General features: G+C 39.0%; 1 long non-coding RNA gene across 1 annotated transcript; it reads left to right on the top strand.

Moving 5' to 3' along the window:
* The first annotated feature begins 274 nt into the window (after positions 1-274).
* LOC120526356 lies at positions 275-13,293 on the top strand. The gene is made up of 4 exons (XR_005633127.1): positions 275-366; positions 7,211-7,241; positions 8,203-8,236; positions 13,210-13,293. It is a non-coding gene; the product is annotated as an uncharacterized LOC120526356 (long non-coding RNA).
* The last annotated feature ends 7,885 nt before the right edge of the window (positions 13,294-21,178 follow it).

A 21,178-nucleotide genomic window follows, 5' to 3' on the forward strand; every position in this document is an offset into this window, starting at 1 on the left:
CCCTGTGCTGGCTGGGATTGGCTCCAGCAGACCACCTTCACTGTATACAATAGTTAGGATATTGCAGGTTTGGAAATGACTGACTGACTGAGTAAATAGTCCAAATAGTCAGATTTTGTGAATTAATGATAAATTGCCAAAAGCTTTATTATGTGCCCATCTTACACACCAATGCAAATTAGTGAGATCACTTCTTTATTTCATCATTGATGTATTTGCATAGTCTAAACATATAAAAGTGCATAAAACACCCAAGCGTTTAGAGATCCTGAGACCACATCCTCTGAGACGATCATCACCATGTTCGCTTTGAAAGCAGTTTGCCTCCTCGCCACCATCGCTATGCTTGTTGCATTTGTGGCTGCAGTGAGTATTATTCTACTATTAAATAATCTACTAGACAACTCCTTTCATATTTCTAGTCAGTTGAGCTAATTCACTCTAAACTTGAAATGAATATTGCAGAGTCTTCTCAGACATAGCAAGTAACTGAATGAAATGCTTTTAAATTCTTTCAATTTTTAGTTTAAATGCTGTATAAACAACTATGGAGTTAGCAGGAGAGCACTGCTTGTGTACATTTAACAGCTGCAGTTTTTTTTTTATTGATTTTAATCATAAACAGATGACATTCCATCAAACTTAACAAATCAAAGTAATAGAAAGAGAGAAGAAAACCTGTACCTATGCTAACGGAGGGTAACGTTTTCTCCCGAAATGGAAGCCTATTCTAAAATATTGTTGATTAGATCCTAGCATATTTTTTAAAAGTTCTGAACGGATCGTTTAAATGAGAATTTTTCCAATTTCAAATAGTATAGAACATCAGTCACCCATTGACTTAAGAGTGGTGAGGTGGGATTGTTACAGTTGAACAAGATAAGACTAAGTGCTAATAATGTAGTAAAGGCAATTACCATTTGTTTGTCCCTCTTCACTGTAAGCCCATCTGTGAGCCCACCACACACACCTCTTAATGGGTAATGAAGGACTGTGACACCAAGGCTGTCTGAATGGCATTCAAAGATTTTTGCTCAAAATTTTGTTAATTTGGTGCACACCCAAATCATGTGGTCCAGACCAAGAAGCAAGATGGAGCAATATGGTATCGTTTACAGGTTAAATCTTGCCCTGGGAACATTTTGGACAATTCTAAATGAGATAAATACACTTGATAAAAGATTTTAAGTTGAACAATTTAATGCATTGCACATATGGAGCTCAATTGTATTCTGTGCATGGCTGCCTTCCACTTCTTTACTGAAATATTCAATGAGAGATCCTTTCCCAAATGTACCCTGGGATCTTTGAAATGAAGGAACTTCAAATTTTTTAATAAATCGTAGAGATACTAGCTGAGTCTTCAATACTGATCAATAATTCTTCTGGAGTAGAACAAGGTGGAGATGACGAAAATTGGGCTGGTTCTGTTCAGGCAGTTACTCTAGGAGAGCTGGAAAGGGTTGTAGAAAGTCGTTAACCAATCAATAGCAATATTATCTGCTCCTTTGGGCAAGGAAGAACAGGATGAGCACTGCCAGAGCCCTACAAAATGACCTCCAGTAGGCCACTGGTGTCTCTGACCAAACAATCAGAAACAGACTTAATGAGGTTGCCCTGAGGACCCGATGTCCTCTTGTGAGCCCTGTGCTCACTGCCTGGCACTGTGGATCTCGATTGGCATTTGCTATAGAATACCAGAATTTGCAGGTCCACCAATATTACCCTGTGCTTTCCACAAATGAGAGCAGGTTCACCTTCTGCATATGTGACAGATGTGAAAAGGTCTGGAGAATTCGTGGAGAATGTTATGCTTCCTGTAACATCGTTCAGCATGACCAGGTCTGGTGGTGGGTCAGTGATGGTCTGGGGAGGCATATCCATGGAGGGACGCACAGACCTGTATAAGCTAGACAATGGCACCTTGACTGCCGTAAGGTATCGTTATGAAATCCTTGGACCCATTGTCAGACCCTATGCTGATGCAGTGGGTCCTTGGTTCCTCCTGGAACACGACAATGCCCGGCCTCATGTGGTGAGAGTATGCAGGTAGTTCCTGGAGGATGAAGGAATTGAAACCATTGACTAACTCCCATGCTCGCCAATAGAACACCTCATGGACATTATGTTTTGGTTCATCTGGTGCCTCAGACTGTCCATGAGCCCAGTGATGCCCTGGTCCAGATCTGGGAGGAAATCCCCCAGGAGACAATCTATCATCTCATTAGGAGCATTACCACCTGACATTGTCAGGCATGCATACAAGTATGTGGGGGCCATTCTACTACTGAGTATGATTTGGAGTTTCAATGAAATTTCAGCAAAATGGATTCACCTGTCACATCATCTTTTCACTTTGACTTTCGGGGTGTCTTTGAAATCAGCCCTCTGTAGGTTGATAATTTTCAATTCCATCAAACGATGTGGCATCTTTTCATTCCTAACACATCACCATATCAGTCCATAGCAAAAAAAAATAGCCATCAGGATTTTTATTTTCCCATTGAGATCTGATGTGTTTTCAAAATGTTCCTTTAATTTTTTTAACAATAAAATCCCTAAAGCCTATGAAAAAAGTTGTAATGCCGGGTTGTAAATTCCTTCGCACCTCTTCATCAGCATCTTTGTTTTGTAAAAGTGTCAATCAACGCAAGCAGCAAGCAGCATGCTATCCCATCCCACCCACTGAAGTTCTCCCAGCTCAAGTCTGTTTATCTGGTACTGAGGTGCCTTGAGTTGTATAGGGTATAAAATATATTGTTATTTTGAATACATATCTTTCACGTGTTTTCTGTTTCTATAATGATCTGTGTAAATGTTGGATGACTGGAAATTCAAGGCAAGAAATGTTGAACACATAACTAAAACTGAAACTTTTTCCATGTTATAGTAATATTGACGTGAGGTGTATAATGTGTAAAGATTTTAGTCCAAATATCAAATAAACACTTTCACAAAAGGTATAACAAAACACTTTGGTGGGCTGGTGCCCTGCCCAGGATTTTTTGCCTGCCTTGCGCCCTGTGTTAGCTGGGATTGGATCCAGCAGACCCCCGTGACCCTGTAGTTAGGATATAGCAATACAAAGCACAAGTGTGCTTTTATTCAAGAATGTAAGAAAAGAAAAAGAAAAGATTAAATTTACATTTTGCTGTCAATGAGTTAAAAGCCCAAGCTAAAATGTCCATCGGCAGAAAGCTGACATGTCTCCTTGGATGTTGCAGAGGTAAGAATTGCTGCATTATTACAAAAAGGTTGCAGGTTTGAGTCTGGGTGTTCCTCATTTTGAGTAGTGAGCTGCTATTATCTCATATATATTTCTCTTCTGGTTCGTCCTGCTTCCACTTCAAAACCGGTCCCGGCCACACACAGCCGACACGGCATTTCTCGATTTCTATTCGTCCTCTTCCAAACCCTTCTCCACGCTGCCTGCAGCTCTTCTTCAAAACCTCTCTTATATATATTTCTTTTCTGGGTCGTCCTTTATCTACTTCAAAACCCGTCCCGCCCACACGCTGTCGACACGGCAATTCTCGATTCCTATTCGTCCTCTTCCAAACACTGCCTGCGGCTCCACTTCAAAACTGGTCCCATCCACACGCAGCCAACACGCCATTTCTCGATTCCTATTCATCCTCTTCCAAACCCTTCCTCACGCTGCCTGCGGCTCCTCTTCAAAACTGATCCTTCCCACACACAGCCAACACGCAGTCTATCAATGCAGTCTCAGCAGATATACACACAATTCTCTTCCAATTACCACAGGTACTTCTTCACCTCATTCCTGTCTTTCCATCCAAGAGTACAACATTGGGACTCCAGACCAGCAGTGCAAACACTGTCATGCACTATACTGGCCTGCTGAACGTAATACATCCAACAAGTACTCGAGGTGCTGCCACAACAGTAAAGTAGCTTTACCACCTTTGCGGGAGCCACCTGTGTCTTTACAACAGCTTCTTACACAGCAAACATCAGAAGGTAAAAATTATCGTGAACACATTAGAGAATACAACTCTTCTCTAGTGTTTACTTCCATGGGTGCACAGATAACTCAACCTCCTGGCCATACTGTTTTAAAATACACGGGCAAATTTATCACCAAATTTCTCCACTATATGCTAACACTTCTACCTCTCCAGGATATGGACAGTTGTATGTTTTAGACACAGCACAAGCTACTGAAGTACACTTACAAAATAAAGCAAACTGCATGCAGCGAAAATGTACTTCTCCAGTTAGATTTCATGCTCAGAACCATCAACCACTTTGCTAATTCATACAAACACATGAAAGAAATTGCTCAGTCCAATCCAACAGCATCTGTACGAATGGTTTTCAAGGACTGACATGTCACACTGATGTTGCAGAGATTTTCGTCGGAGAAGATGGCGAACCCCCTGCTCAAACGGATATTTGCATCTATCCCAGAGGTAACTCCTGTAAACCGATTTCCACGCTCAATATGAATTGCAATACTATGGTTTGCCCATTTTTATTCCCTTACGGAGACATTGGCTGGCACAAAGATTTATAACATGTTCCAGATAAAAGAACCGCCATCCGAATCAGGCTTACTCAATGCCAATTTTAAGCGTACAGATTATCAATGAGGAATACATTTAATATTTTGCACTCCAGCGGCAAAACTATTCCAACAGTAAGTCGTAGATGCATATGTTGAAACAGAGGGTCTCAACTATCTCAGATTACATCAACAAGATCTGTGCATGGAACAATACAAAGGACTATCAGACACACTGCAAGCAAACGCTGAAAATAACAACGTACGTGTAGGCAAAATGATCAAATTACCGTCCATATTTCCAGGAAGTCCAAGACACATGCAACAAAACTATTGTTGTATGTGGCTTTTTCTAGGGTTAAATCTTTCGACTCATTATCTGTCATCTCCAGCAAAACACCAGTTCACAACTGCATCTTTCAAGAAGTATTTCTTTCTTCTTGATTTCTGAAATCCTTTCTAACTGTTTTCCATTCCTATTCTTCCACCGCCGCGTGCTATGGCATGCGTCGTCTAGTTATTACTATAATGTAATAAAAACATACATTTGATTTGAGTCTGTAACACAAGGTGTAAATTTTAGCTACTTTTAAAAGTTAGCATTTTTTTTTTTATTCAGGTTTATTCTGTCAGTGACGTTCATGTGGTACAAAGAACTTGCCTCTCTCTCTCTCTGAATTGATGGCGTTTATCTCCATTCTTTTCACAAGAGCAGCGATGACCACAGTTGGTGCTGTGGCTGATGCCTGCTCAGAGCTATTTGCTGTACCGACAATCAAAGATGCAAGGCCTTGTGACCGCTGTCACACTATCATGCAGCATTTGCACCTTGACAACAAAGACACCCGTGTAGAACGTGTGAAAAACAACATCTGCATCTGGAAACATTTTGTAGAGAACTGTGAATTGAGTTACAACCCAGGGCAACATATTACTATTTATGAGTAAATTTTTCCAACCAAGGTCTGTTGTTCTTTTTTGTTGCAATATATCACAACCAAGCCTGACAAATTTGGTGTACATTTTGGATTGCATCAGATTTGGAGACAAAGTACACGTGCAATGCCTCTCCTTATTTAGAAAAAGATTCCAGTTGTCCCATGGCAGAAAGACTTTCCGAGAATGTGATCATAAAGTTTATGGAGCTGTTTCTGGACAAAGGCAGAATGGTAACAATAGACAACTTCTGCACATCACTTTCGCTGGCTAATTGAATGCTGCACCGCAACACAGTTCTGCTTGGCACCATAAATAAAATGGGACAGGAACTACCACCTGCAGTCAGTTTAGTACGCAAGCAATTCTTCACACTAGTGTTTAGATCAGGCAGTGCCATGCTGACAGTGTACACGCACAAAAAGAAGTCTGTCTGCATTCTCTGTACCATACACCATAACGTGGAGTACGGGCAAGATCGAAAAAACAAAACATGTGACAACTCATGTTCAAATGGCATAGTGTTTTCAAATAGTGACATTTCATTCATGGATGTGTGTGTGCATGCGAGAGAGAGGCAGAGACTGATTCGATCTCATTCAAGTGGCTACTGGAATATAAAATAAACACTTTCGCAAAAGTATAACTAAACAAGTGTGATTTTATTCAAGAATAAAACTGAATAACAAAAAATTCAAAAGACAACAAGATACCAAGAAGACATGAATCACCAGCGTTTGTGTGTCTGCTTATATCCATTCAGAAATATCTTTTAAAGGTAGCAAAACTTTACACTGGGTGTTACAGACTCAAATAACAAGTATGTTTTTATTATGTAATAGTAATAATATTAATAATAGTGGGACATCCTGAGGGTTCACAGGATCCCCTCAAGGTTGCTGGGATATCATGGCCGGCCTATATACTGGTACTGTGCACCCTGTGCAAAAATGGAGGCAGAACCTCTGTGTTTTTCCCAGTTGATTCTGGGGTTCATCAGCGGAGTGTTCTGTTCCTGCTCTGTTCAATGCTTACATAGACTGGGTGGTGGGCAAGGTCGTGGGGTCCAGCGGCTGTGGGGCATCTGTTAGTGAAAAAAGATTCACTGATCTTGACATTACTGACAATACTGTGATCTTCACTGAGTCGATGGAGGCTCTGATCAGGGTGCTAAGACTGGCAAAAATGATTTTAATATTAGTCATTCTGTTGGGGTATTAGGTGTTGCTTGATGAATAAAAAATTAATTTAGATGATTTTAGCACAAGGCTTCAAAATAGCAAAATGTGAAAAAAGTGTATGGGTCTGATTTCTTTCTGAATCCACTGTAGAAAGGAAATGTATTGACTTGTTGTTGATGATATTTAAGAGGTCTACATATCATTTAATTTTCAATATGTTAGCTTCTCAAGGAATTTCATTGTTTTTTCTTTTGGAAAGGGGAAATTGTTGTCTTTATGGAGCAGGTAGGAACATCCATTCTGTCAGTGAGGTCTACAAAATGTAAGAAAAAATGGCAGCTAATTGATCACCACAGGCTTTTAAAATGCACTGACACCTACCATGGAGTAGCCGCTGTCTTACAGATGTAAACATCTCTCAGTCATGTGAGCGCCCATCAGGGATTCTTTATTTATAATTTATTTCATTTTCAATGTTCTGCGATTGTCGTGTGAAGTTATCATTGATATAGAAAACTGAAGTCCAATGTTTTACCTTTCAGATCAGTCACATGTTTTTCTCTTTCAGGGAGCTCCGAATGTGAAAGTCTGCAGACTAAGTAAGATTTTCATACATTATAAAATATGAACTTTACCTTATTATTCAATATGGTTTGGTCTGCTTGTTTATGCATACTCTGCATAATGTTTGGGACAAAGACACATTTTTCTTTGATTTCCCCCTCTGATCCACAGTTTAAAATTGCAAATCAAACAAATTAGACGTGATTAAAGTGCACACCGGAGGCTATCATGATAGAGTATTTGCATACATTTCGGTCACACCATATAGAAATGACAACACTTTCTCTACATGGTCACTTCATTTCAGTACACTATAATGTCTGGGGGCCTCATGTATAACAGTAGAATTCACACTTAAAGAAGGCATGTGGACAACACTAGAAATGTGCGTATGCACAAAACAAAACAATTTTAGTACAATACATGATAGTATAAAACATCGGTTTCCCACTGACTTAACGAGGAGAGTTTGGGTTCTTCCAGTTTAGCAGAATCAGTCTGCGTGCCAAAAGTGTAGTGAATGCAATCACAATTTGTTTGTCTTTCTCCACTTTAAGCCCCATCTGGAAGAACCCCAAACACAGCTGTTAATGGGTTAGGAGGGATTGTGACTCCAAGCCTGTCTGAAAGGAAATAAAAAATTTTGGTCCAGAATGATGTTAATTTAGTGCAGGCCCAGAACATGTAACCCAGCGAGGCTGGGACTTGGTTACAACGTTCGCAGGTTGGATCATGCCCTGGATTGACTAAATTCTTTATCTTGCACTATATAAATGTAAAGAATTGTTCTTCTTCTTATTATTATTATTAGTAGTAGTAGTAGTAGTAGTATTTATGGTTGGTGAATTCCCAGGGTCTCCTTTTTTGAGTCCACCTGAAATGTAAATGTTTAAGTGAGATATTTCTTTGATTTATTTGTGTTTATTTTATTCCTTATCAGAATGTTGGACATTTTTTTTCAGAGTATATCATTTTAATGCTTGACTTCTCTTACAGCAAAAGTTGGAGAGCTATGTTTTGACCATTCAGGGTAAGGCACTGAGTGTGAGAGTACCATATGAGTCTGTCATTGTGTTTGCTCTGTCTGTGTCCCACTTAACTTTGGTTAACCTCCCTAGTGTGACAACAATGGGCAAAAAAGTTTGAGTTTTATTTTCAACAACAAAAAAATGTTATCATGTGTAACAGAAACATGTGAATGCCCAACTGTTAACAGAATTTAAGCGAATGTGAAGTGGAAGCAAAGAAAAAATTACTATTTGTTGGATTAAGCAGTGGTATAAACAGCAAAAGGAAGTTGATCAAGTGATAGCATAGCAGCGCTGGAAAAAGTCCAGAGATGAGCAACTAGGATGATTCCATGGCTACAATTGATAAGGAAAGATTAAAAGAGCTGAGCCTTTTCAGTTGAAGCACAAGGAGATGAAGAGGGGACATGATTTAATTTTTTAAATTATGAAGGGAATTCGTCAAGTGGATTGAGACTGTGACTTTTGAATAGGTTCATCAAAAACATGGGTGCACAAGTTGGAAATTTGTTAAGGGTAAATTTTGCACAAACATTAAGAAGTTTTTCTTCATATGGCGAACCACAGATACATGGAATAAGCAGTGTGCAGCAGTGTGGTAGACAGTAGTTCTTTAAGGACCTTCAAAACTGGACATGATATTATTTTGGAAGAATTCAATGGATAGAACTGGTGAGCTTTATTGGGCTGAATGGCCTGTTCTCGTCCAGATTATTCTAATGTGGTGTTCTGTTTCCTAGACAGCCTTCCATCATGACTCATAGGGGCTTTGTCAACACTTAAGTCTCAATCGGGAACATACCACTGCTGCATATTTTTGATGATCACCTCATACACATCCCATAGTATGTACTGTTTTTTTCTTCTGGATGATTAATTTCATCATAGTCATCATGATTTGTGAAATGTAGGTATTTCGTAATGAGTGATAAACGATATTCACTCTTAACTTCATCAAAGATGGATATCAATTAGTTAATGGACCAGCACCATCTCTGGACTGGATTTCCCACTATGCCCTGCTGTATCAGGAGACTGAAAAACACTCACATGTCATCTGCAGAGACAGGCTGTCTGCGACTGCGACAAGCAAATTGTTTATTGTGACTTTTCCGACACTGCTGAGTATACCGGTTCATTTCAGCAACTATTTTGTCCACCAAACTGTCATTGACAAATCATAAAAAGTCCTGATAATCATGATCTACAAGCATCTTTAGAGTAGGGTTACTCATAAATGGACAACAAGAAAGTCAGCAGGATTGTCTGCAGTTATAAGAATGAACACCATCGAAACAAGGCAGTCCAGGATCTACCAGACAGGTGTTAGTTTCACTATCCATGTCAATGTTTGATGATCAGTTCACATCATCATCACTACTGCACGATTCAAGCAATGGTTCAGTTTCAATTTGTTCTAAAATATGCTGTAGGGCTTTTCATTTGCCATTGTGTTTTTGGTTGAAGGCTCTGCTCCAGTCATGAATATTGAAGAATTACAATAGAGTTACCATGAAGTGGTAGAACGTATAGAAAAATTTTTTTTGCACCATGATGTTATTTCATCCACTAGATGACAGTTGAATACTATCTCTTGAGTTATTTGGGCTTAACAGTGTAAAGTGGATCATTACATGTTACCCCGAGTCTGACACGGACTTAACTGTTGTAATGAAAAAGCCAGCAAGCATAAAGAGTTGGGGCAACTGCAGACAAACCACATATAATTAAAAAAACTAATTTGAAGTATAAACACATTAAGAAGGGGAAAAAATGCCTTCAAAGACACGAGTGTCAAGAGTGACTGATCTAATATGGCGACATTTACGATTAAGTACAGGCCAGGCAAGAAGAGGCAGGTCCAGGTGGACAGACACCAGAAGTGATGTCAGAGGTGGTTGGGTTGTCAATCATTTTTTCTATAGATTGAGGAAGAAAAGAGATGCAAGTAAACAGCACCAAACAGCAGATCGATGAGGAATTACCACCACCAGAGCATCAAAGCTGTCCCCAAGGCTTATGTGTGTGACACCATATTTATATAAAATTCTGAGCCCAAGTCATTCACAGGGTTAACATCAACTTTAGTTCTTTTTAGTTTGTTGATTCATGTTTCACAAATACCTTTACTTTGTCTCTGGTAGTCATTGGTTCACACTTCAACTGTTTTCTGATGAGAATTGAGGGTCTTACATTATCTTAAGAAGGTATTCGGACTTCTTCACTTTCTTCAAAATGTATTTTGTAGATTTAATTGGATAAATTTACCCCTTTGCCTGTCAGTCTACACTCTATAGCCCATAATGACAAATCACAAACATGTTTTCAGAAAGGTTTGAAAATGTATTCAAAAATTGTAAAAGCGCCTTTGGTCGGTTTCATTGGTAAGTCTCTACAATCTGGCAACACCTGGATTTTGGCAGTTTATCCCATTGATCCTAGTAGATCCACTTAAGCTTCGTTAGAATGGATGGAAAGCATCAGTAAACTTCTATCTTCTATGTTCTGCGGGATTTACAGTAAGTCTTTGCTTTTGATGGCTCAATTTCAAGGACATTCAGAGACTTGTCCTGAAGCCATTCCAGCTTTGTTTTGGCTGTACACTTCAGTCATTGTAATGCTGAAAGGTGAACCATATACCCAGTCTGAGGTGGCATGCATTCTGGAGCAGGTTTTCTTCAAGGACCTCCCTGTATTTGGCTGCATTAATCTTTACCTCAATTCTAACCTGTCTCCCTGTCCCTGTTTCTGAGAAGCATCCCCATAGCATGATGTTACTACTACCATGTTTCACTTTAGGGATGGTATTAGACAGGATCAAAGAATTCAGTTTTTCACTCATCATACAAGAGGATATTTTTCATAAAGCTCTAACGGTCCTTTAAACTGTTGTATTCCTTCTACTTCTGTCAAGCCTCTCTACCATAAATGCCTGATTGATGAAGTGCTGCCAAGACGGTCGTCCTTCTGACAGATTCTCATATCTTAGCAGACAGCAATTAGGTTTTTTGTTGCCTTTCTGTCTAATTTCCTTCTTGCCTGGTAACTCCATGTGGCCAGACGGCCAGCTTTAGGAAGAATCCTGGCGGTTCCAAACTTCTTCCTTTTCACATTTCATGAGGTCACTTTGATCACTCATAGCTTTAGAAATGGTTTGATATCTTTGGCCTAATTCATGCTCATAACTTGTTTGTGGAGGTCTATAGTGAGATCCTTGAAATTCATTTTTTGGTGGTTGTCCTGCCATGCAGTGTGAATTATGGGACCTTCTATACACAGGGACACATGTGTGTCTTTCTAAATGATTTCCAATGTAGTCAGTTTGTCACAGATGGATTCCAGTAAAGTTCTCGGCACAACTCAAGGATCACTAAACAACAACAACAACATTTATTTCTATGGCACATTTTCATACAAATGATATAGCTCAAAGTGTTTTACAGGATGAAGAAAAAGAAAAAAGACAAAATATAAAAATAAAATTAGGCAATACTAATTGACATAAAATAAAAGTAAGGTATGATCTCCAGGGAGGACAGAAAAAAACCAAAAACTAAAAAGTCCTTAGGGCTGGAGAAAAAAAAAACAAAATCTGCAGGGGTTCCGAGGCCACGAGACCACAAAGCTCCCTCTAGGCATTCTACTTAATATAAATGATTTCAATCAGTCCTCATGGTTTTCAGGCTTCATGTGGAAGGTGACTTTTAATCCATCAATGTAGGGACATCATGGTGCTTTGATCGGGTGGTGGAGGTGAAGATCACAAAAAACTGGAAAAAGAACGGCAGAGAAAGTAGGGATTAGTACAGACTGTGGAGATATGAACAGAAAAAAAAATTGTATATACAGAATATCAGAGTTACACTAAAATGAAGCTATGAGAAAGCTATGTTAAAATAATGAGTTTTAGCAGTTTTTTTAAATGCTCCACCGTATTAGCCTGGTGAATTTCTATCGGTAAGCTTTTCCAGATTTTAGATGCATAACAGGAGAAGGCCGCCTCACCACTTTTAAGTTTAGCTCTTGGAATTATAAACAGACACTCATTTGAAGATCTAAGGTTACGATTTGGAGTATAAGGTGTAAGACATTCTGAAATATAGGATGGAGCAGATTATTGAAGGTTTTGTAAACCATCAGCAGTATTTTAAAGTCAATTCTAAATGACACAGGTAACCAGTGTAGTGACACCAAAACTGGAGAGATGTGCTCAGATTTTCTTTTCCTAGTTAAGATTCTGGCAGCTGCATTTCTGCACTTGTTATAATTGATTGATTTCTTATTTAGGTGGTCCTGAGAGGAGTGCGTTACAGAAATCGAGCCGACTGAATAGATAAGAGTGAACTAATTTCTCAGCATCTTGCAAAGTTATGAGGGGCCTAACTAAAGCAAGCAGAGTGAACCTGACCATGATGTGGAGTGACATAGCAAACTGTCAAAGCACTTCTCGGAATATATGAGAGATTCTAGTTTTAGATTTTTAACAATTTACAAATTGTTATGAAAAATATGTTCTGATGTTGTCATTTTGGGTTATTGAGTGTAGACTGATGGACAGAAATTGGCACTTTTTCCTTTGAAAATGAAATCTATAATACCATATATTGTGCAAATAATGAAGGGGACTGAATACTTTCTCATTCCAGCACATTTCACAAGGAGATGGAGCAGCTTAGCGCTGAGCTAAACAAACAGGCCTGATGGACTGAGTGGTCTCCTTTCCTTTGTGAAATTTCTTATGCTTCTAATGTTCTCTGCAAATCCTATTTTATGTGAATCATTTCACTCATGTCTACTTATGTTTGTAAAAAAGTTTCTTCTGTGTATTGTAACAATCTTTGCCCCTTAGTCTTATCCCCTCTGTTGACAAACAGCCTTCTTGTCCATTTGTTTTCCTTGAGTCCTTTGACTGAATGTTTAATTATTACACTTGCTTTAATCTGCTCATTCATCTTTGTTTCTCCTTTCTCCTCAGATGAAGAGACGTCAGGCATTCACTGAAGACTCTAATTACTAAAAACACTGTGTAGTCAATGAATAAAGTAGTCATGCATACCTATTCCTTGTGTCTTCAATTGTTAATCCAGATTGATAACATAGATTTGTCTCTCTGCCACGATGGTTCTCATGGATTCTTTTGATTTCAGACAATTTCCTGTGAAGAGTCAAGTTTGATGACTGTTATAGAACAACTGTAAGTACCCTCTGTTTATGTACCTTTGTGAGATATCCAATCCCCTATAATGATGATTCATTTGGTATTTATTCATTCCTTTTCCACTCCTTATCTCAAGCCAGTTCATGGGGCAACAGTCTTAGCAGTGAGGTCCATACATCCCTTTCCCAGCCACACTTGTCAACACATACGGTGGGATTCCAAGGTTTTCCTAGGTGACCTGGGAGATATAATCCTCCCAACAAGCCATGGGTCTCCCCTGAGGTCTCGTCCCAGCTGGCGGTACCTTTAAAACTTCTAGGAAGTGGTTCATCTAGGAAGCATCAATATCAGATGCCCAAACTACCTCAATTGGCCCCTGTTGATGTGATATTGTTTTGATATGTTTGATGTGATATTGTTTTGATATGTTTCATCAATGTCCAGATGAACACAATCAACTTTCTAGAACTGGCTTCATACAGTAAATAACCATTAATATACGGTAATAGATTTGTGAAATACCAATGGGTCCTTATTTTACAAGAACATTTGCTGCTTACTTCTAGTAACACGGCTAAAACCAGGTTAAGGCTGGACTGCAGTAAAGATTTTGTGGGTTTTTTCTGCATATTAGGAAGATCTTCCTTTTTTTATTTTATTTTGAAGAAAATAACATTACATGCTATCAAGTCAAACATTGTAGAAAATGACTTCATTGTCAAACTAGAAACAAAATAATAAATCAGAATGTTAAGAAAGTGCGAACAAAAAGAGATAAAACCTAAAAAAACAGAATTCAACCCCTTTTGATAGGAAAACCAGCAGAAGGGTCAAAAATAGACGGAGGAAAAAAAATTAAGAAGGCAAATGTCATTTTCCCCCCCAATATAAATGTGTATTATGAAACAGCTGTTAATGGGTTATGAGTGATTGTGACGCCAAGGCTGTCAAAGATTTTTGTCCAAAATTATGTTCATTTGGCTCACTTCCAAAACACATGGCTCAGTGAGGCTGGAGCTCGATTGCAATGTTTGTAGGTTTGATCTTGCCCTGGATATATTTTGGACAATTTTAAATGAGATAAATCTGATCGATAAAAGATCTTAAGCTGAATGATTGAATGTGTTTTTCTCAAATACTGTAGAGCTAAAGTGTATTCTATGCATGACTGCCTTCCGCTCATTTTCTGAGATATTAAGTGAAAGCGCCTTTTACCGCCATACCCGAGGGTCTTTGAAAGGAAAAGATTATGAGACTTTCTTATACTGTATATTTATATGTAAATATAGGAAGTTTTTCAAAACGCAAAGAACCACTTTCATATGCAAAGAACCCCTCCCAGAATGAAATGGTGCTTTGTCAAACAATGGCTAGATGAGGAATCACACAAGCCATTAAAGAACCAGCATTTTTAAGAGTGTCCTTAACTTTATGCTACCCCTAAAAAAACAAGCCAAAAATGTTGACATTTTTTTCACAAGAAAATACGTTCTTATGTGTCTTGTAAATATCTGAATGTCAACCCAAATCCAGTTGGACAGGTATTTAAGAATGTCATCAACACATATCCTGATGTCACAATGAGGACAGTAGAAATGCTGTATGTTTCTTTGCACACATTTCTTATTATATTTTTCTTTTGCTTGCATCTGAGAGGGTCGAATGTCAGTGCCTGGTCTGCATGATCAACATGCCCATTGTATTATTTTAGGCTACCAAATCTCAAGGCTTAGTAACTTCCAAGTTTCACCTAAAACGAACATTGATAGTTGCTTCATTGTGGACGTTGCTTAGAGGGCTAATGTTTTTCTTGTCCTTCCACTTGATCTCAGTCATTTTGCCTTTTTGCCATGCAACTATCTGCACTACGGTGAAGTTTGAAGCAACTGAACTGACCAGGTACACCATGGTGATTTAGTCGTATAGTGCCGTATACATCACTTTCTCTATCTGTGACAATGTCTGTTGGCCAAGTTGCATTGTTATCATTATCACTTGTTTCAACTAAAGGTTCTGTTTCAATCTGTACTAAAACTGACTTTACAGCTTTTTGTTTACACACTATTGTGTGTTTTTGTTGAACACTCCACCCCACTCATGAATATTGATGAGTTACTATAGAGTGACAAAAGCATAGAAATATTCCAGATTTTTTTGAGGCATGGTGTTATTTTATCCACTAGACATCAGCAGAATACTGTCCAGAGAGTTAGGTTAAACACTGTATATTGGATACAGAAAGCTATTGGTTGGAGAGCCTTGGGGTTAACATAATCGAGGTTAAGGATTGTCTTCTTAAGGCTGATTTATACTTTTGCAACAAACTTACATTGTAGGCTACACCACTGCAAGCATTTTCTACTTCTGCATTGCAGGCACAGGCCTGAATGCTTTTTTTGCGGTGCTTGTAGCACATACGAAAAACAAATGATTTGCATTTCAGGGGATATGTAGATGCCAAACTGGCCAATCAGTATCATAGGGTCAGCATCAACAAGAAACATAGTCTAATTTTTGATGAGGTAAACGCCAGGTTACACGGACTACAGCGTAACTATAGTGTGGGCTTCACACAGAAGTATAAATCAACCTCGACTAAGGAATAAAGAGCCAAGAACCAGGAGGAGGAGGAAGTTGTTTCAACTTATAATCAATACCTTACCTTAATCTTTCCACCAGCCTGTTAAAAAATTGGAAATTAAAAGATTTCAATTAAAGAAATGTAAAAAGTTATTTATGCATTCTGCTTATAAATAAACATATGAAGAATATTTTAGATATCTAATTAACAAAGAATGCATTTTTTTCAGCCATTTGTCTTAGGTTGTCATTAACCCTCATAAAATCAAAATAAATATGTTTTTGGGCAGTTTGTTGATTTTTAAACTTTGTGTGATCATTTTATGCTAAGTCCTGTTGCATGTCTGACATGGTGAATTTACTCTCACAATGTTGGTGTGACTGTGGAGCTGGTCCTGTATTTATCATGTATTTGTATTTATCAAGGGTCTCAATCAGGAAATTTTATTATTATTATGTTTGTGTTGGAGCCTTAGTGTTAGTATCCGAAAACTACAAAATCATCATCGCCAGTGGCAATTTACAGCAAGGGGTGCCATAAAATCATTCATTCTGAGATGTGAATTTTACTCTTAGCTGGGACTGGGACCAGAACACTTCAAAGATACTTCTTATGAACTTCTGTGAAATAGAAGAAGTTCTTGTCCTGGTGTGACTTTTAGTGCAATTCCTAGGAGTAATTTTGAGACACTTGATAAATATGGGCCTGGAAGCTTTAACTTTTTACCCATACAAACTCATTTAAAAGCTAATTTTATGATGATTTTTTAGTCCGACATCAGTCAATCCGTCAATGACATCCTTCAGTCCATTCCAGGCCCAACTAAAAAGTCATCATGGCACTATGTGCTATTTTCTCTTCTGTTCTCTAATTTCTTCTTTCTTCGTCATGTTTCTGTCTCTTACTCCAGTAAGTATCCACCCTGTGTTCCTGTCCTTAAGCTGTCTTCCCTTTTTATCCATTTTGTTTTCTAGAATTCCCCCTTTATGTCTACTAGATCAGAACTGCATTTTGCCATTTATGTTCCCTAGATCTCCTTAGTGGTCCCTGCATAGGTGAATGAGTGGAAGCTATAGGATTTCCTCTCATAATGATGAATTTGGTCCATTCAGCTTGCCCAGATTGGAAAGGCGACACACATCATTAGGAAACAAAGAATGTCAAATGTACAGGACTTTCAGAAAGCATTCAGACCGCTTCACTTCTTTTTTATTTTGTTCTGTTGTAGCCTTGTGTTAAAATCTTTGAAATTCATATATGTCCTATGAAAAGAGTATTTGGGTTAATGAGATATATCAGTTTTTTATTTCAAATAAAATGGTAAACATTATGGAGGACTGAATGTTTCTTGTTGGGGGGAATAATAAACTTCAATGATTTTTTGAATGCTACATAATGACGTGTGAAGAAAAATGAAGGAGTCTGAATACTCTGTAAAAGAAAGCACAGACAGTATAAAGGGTTGGGGTTTTCCAGCCCTGTATATTGCGGACACTCCACAATAAGCAAACAAAAGGTCAAAGATATAAACAAAACAGTTCATATGCGACGCCGTTCAGAGGCGTCGGCGGTCATTTTATAGGGGAGGAGCCGGAAGTGGAGGAATGCTGGGAAGGAACCGTGAGGGAGGGTGGGACTGCTGACGTCAAGGAAGATGGCGGAGGAAGGGCGGAAGTGGACGTACTGCGGCAAGGTTACAATGGCGGAGCGTCTTTTTTTCTGGAAGACAAAGGAGAAAGGTTAGTACCCCACCACTCCCTACCGGCGAACGTCTTTCGAAGCGGTGCAAGGTTCCGTCCGCGGCCTCCTACTCGCGCATACGTGACAACTCTCTGAAGACGCTTTATAGAAATATCTTGTAAAGCCACGCAAATTAATCTGAGAACTAGCATTGTGTTTCTTTACACTGTGTTCAATGTAAACAACTCTCTTGTTTCTGTTTCATTAAATTCTTACCTTCTGGAGGCCACTTATGATCTTCAGTAGGCTGAAAAAAGAGAAATGTGAAACTGAGTGCTTTTCACATGAGAGTTGCAGTTGCTTGCACCATTCTGTGGTGAGTCTGATTGACTTACAATTGTTTATTGTAAAGAATTCAAATTTCTTTTTCCTCGTTTTCTCTTTCAAATGACAGAATTAACAAAGCACACTTATGAGCCACCTTATGTTCGAACACTGTGTTTGTTATGGAGAAACCATGCCTAGCACAGAAGTCCAATAACAAAACACCACTTGAGTTTAGATCAGGAGGGCCACTCCACCGAATCACACCTCTCCATGTCTCCATCGTTACCTACGTGGGTGTTGATGTGTCCCATCAGAACTATGGAGTCCCCAGCTGGGACCCTTTGCAGGATCCCCTCCAGTAACTCTAATAAGGCTCGGTACTCCATACTGTCATTTAGTACATAGGTACATATGGCAGTCAGAGGTCTCCCCTCCGCAACCTTCAGCCACCACACAGAGACAGCCCTCTCATGCTCTGGAACAAACTCCAACATGGCATCAACCAGACAGGCACTCAAAAAGAAGCTCACTCCTTCCCCATGCCTCACTCCCAGGCAAACTTCAGAGTAAAGAAGAGTCCAGCCTCCTTTGAAGGGTTAGGATCCAGAACCAAGTGATTGTGTGAATGTGAGCTCAACTGTATCTAGTTGGTATCTGTCTGCTTCACTTACCAGCTCTGGCTCTTTTCCCTAAAAGAGGTAACATTCCACATCCCAGTCAACTTGTGTATCTGGGTTACAGTCTACCAAGGCCTCTGCCTTAAACCACCACCCACGTCACATTGCACCCAGCCCCTATTTTTTCTACAGATGGTGGGCGCACAGGAGGGTAGTCCCATGTTACGTTTTCAGGCTGTGCTTGTCCAGGCATTGTGGTAGGCCCAACTACCACACGCTCACCTGTGGGCACTTCTCCCAGGCCTCGCTTCAGGAGGAGGCCCCGGTAACTCCATACCAAGTCGGATACCCTTTCTGTCTTTGTATAGCTGAATTATTAGGGCTGCGAATTGCCCTTTGCTTCACCCCTCGCCTCAGACCAATTTGCCTTGGGAGGCTTTACCAGGAGCTTCCATACAGCATAGCTCCCAGGGTCACAGGGGCACTCAAACTTCTCCAACACGATAAGGTGATGATTTTTAAAGTAGATATTTATTTATTTGCCTATCAATTCATTGATTGATTGGCGGTATTATTTGTCCTGTGAATATGCATCTTTGTTTTTTTAATGATTCTGCTGCTGTACACATCTGAATTTCCTCATAGGATTAATAAGGTTTATGTAATCTAATGCTACACAAGCAACTTGGTTTGGTACTTTGAAAATCTGGTCTCCATATGGTATCCATTCCCCTCTGTGTTTGTTTTGTGCTGCAACACACTAAGATTATGTAAATGAAGGTTTTGACTGAAAATCACTGGAAAAGTCACATAGAGTAATGTGACTGGCTTCATGGGAGTGCAATGCCAACTGCATCTGACTCACCAAGATTATATAAATAAAGACTATAACTATAAAGACCACTGAAGGTCATACAAAAAGACAATTTAATCTCGGGGAAATTAATAAAGTGTATCAAAAATCAGAACCACTGGAAAAGTCACATAACGTAACATGGCCTTTACTTGTTTTTGTGCTACAAACGTGCTTAACCTCTTCCTTACTAGCTGTCACCAGGCACCCAGAGCACATGCATGCAGGATGTAACTGACAGTAGCAGGCAAAGATGGTGACAGTGATGAAAAAATAGAAAGCAGAGCTGGAAGAGACAGAATTGAAAATGCTAGGATTTTCGCTTGGAGTAATGAGGATAGACAGTATTAGGAATGAGTATGTTAGAGAGACAACACAGGTATGACAGTTTGGTGACAAAGTGAGAGAGGTGAGATTGAGATTATTTGGGCACATGCGGAAGAGAGATGAGGTGTACATCGGGAAAAGAATGTTGAGGATGGAACCACCAGGCAAGAGGAGAAAGAGGAAGACCAAAGAGGAAGTTTATGGATGTGTAAGGGAGGACATGAAGGCAGTCGGTGAGGCAAGAAATAATGTAAAAGACAGGAATAGATGAAGATGGATGGTTTGCTCTGGTGGCCCCAAAATGGGAGCAGCTGAAAGAAGAAGATGACTTGTTTTTTTTTTTTTGGTTTTTGAGTAGCAGAAATAAGCTTCTATAGAGGCCATTATTATCAGGCCAATGAAAATGTCTGTTTCATGAAACCACCCAAGGCTGCAATCACTAAGGTATTCACAAAACATTTATGACTGTTGATGATATAAATGAAAATCAAAAGCAAGGCTAAGGGATAAAAAATGCATCGTTAAAAAGAAATACATATTGGATAATTAGTTAGTTACATTAATATATTCTTTTTCTAGATACTCAAAGTATTTTACATAGAGAGTATGGAGCCCCTTTACTACCAATGTGAAGCACCACATATTGAATATTACTGTAGAATTAGAATTAGGGCGAAACACGTGCCGCGTATTGTTTGCATTATTTGACAGTAAAACTATTTCAGTATATTCAATATATATAAATCAGCGCTTCCCGATTCATTTTACCCTCGCACCCCTTTGGTTTGAGAAGAAGTATGAAAAAATATGAGATTAACGCAGAAACAAAGATCACCAATTGAAGCTTTACGAGTAATGGATACTTTATTCGCCATCAATAATTATTTTGGTAAAGCCATACTCAGTGTAATCCTCCTTCCATGTTCTGATTTTTCCGCCACTAGCCATGATTAAATGAACGGTAAAAAAGTAAGAGCGAAGCGAGGGTGACTTATCCAGGCAGGCAGGCGACAGCTCAATAGTTCGAATTTGGATATAAGTAGGTTCTATTTAAGAGTCATCTGTTTTAACAAGCAGCATATTGCACTGATACGAAATACCCTGCCCATTTAATTATTTGGGAATGGATAGATAAATTAAGATTTTGTACAAATAATGTTTTTCATTTTTCTTCCTCGATGGATTCTGGCACCCCCAGCAACAGCTGCTTGCACCCCAAAGGAAATATATATATATAGATATAGATATAAATACAGATAGACAGATAATAGATATATAGATAACAGTGACAAAAAATTACATTCATTACATTGACAATCATGTTACGTTATTTTCAAAATGTTTCCTTTTCTTTTTCATAACTTCTTTAACACACTACTTCTCCACTGTGAAGCGCGGGTA

This window comes from Polypterus senegalus, chromosome 3 (genome assembly GCF_016835505.1).
Source record: "Polypterus senegalus isolate Bchr_013 chromosome 3, ASM1683550v1, whole genome shotgun sequence".
NCBI classification, from domain to species: domain Eukaryota; kingdom Metazoa; phylum Chordata; class Cladistia; order Polypteriformes; family Polypteridae; genus Polypterus; species Polypterus senegalus.